Below are 386 nucleotides of genomic sequence, written 5' to 3'. Positions count from 1 at the left end.
TGGTTCACGTTCTGACAGGATGGATGGAGCAGGATGGCAAAAGATTTCATCATACTACTCAGAATGGTGCTCAACTTAAAATCTGAACTGTTAAATAGAGAATTCCAGGCCGGGCGCGGTGGCTAACACCTGTAATCCTAGCACTTTGGGAGGCCGAGGTGGGTGGTTCATGAGGTCAAGAGATCGAGAGTATCCTGGCCAACATGGTGAAACCCTGTCTCTACTAAAAATACAAAGATTAGCTGGGCATCGTGGCGCGTCCCTGTGGTCCCAGCTACTCAGGAGGCTGAGGCAGGAGAATGGCTTGAGGCTGCAGTGAGCAGAGATCGTGCCGCTGCACTCCAGCCTGGCGACAGAGCGAGACTCTGTCTCAGAAAAAAAAAAAA

The sequence above is a fragment of the Mandrillus leucophaeus genome, unplaced genomic scaffold (genome assembly GCF_000951045.1).
Source record: "Mandrillus leucophaeus isolate KB7577 unplaced genomic scaffold, Mleu.le_1.0 Scaffold24, whole genome shotgun sequence".
Taxonomy (NCBI): domain Eukaryota; kingdom Metazoa; phylum Chordata; class Mammalia; order Primates; family Cercopithecidae; genus Mandrillus; species Mandrillus leucophaeus.
This window is presented reverse-complemented; position numbering follows the sequence as displayed.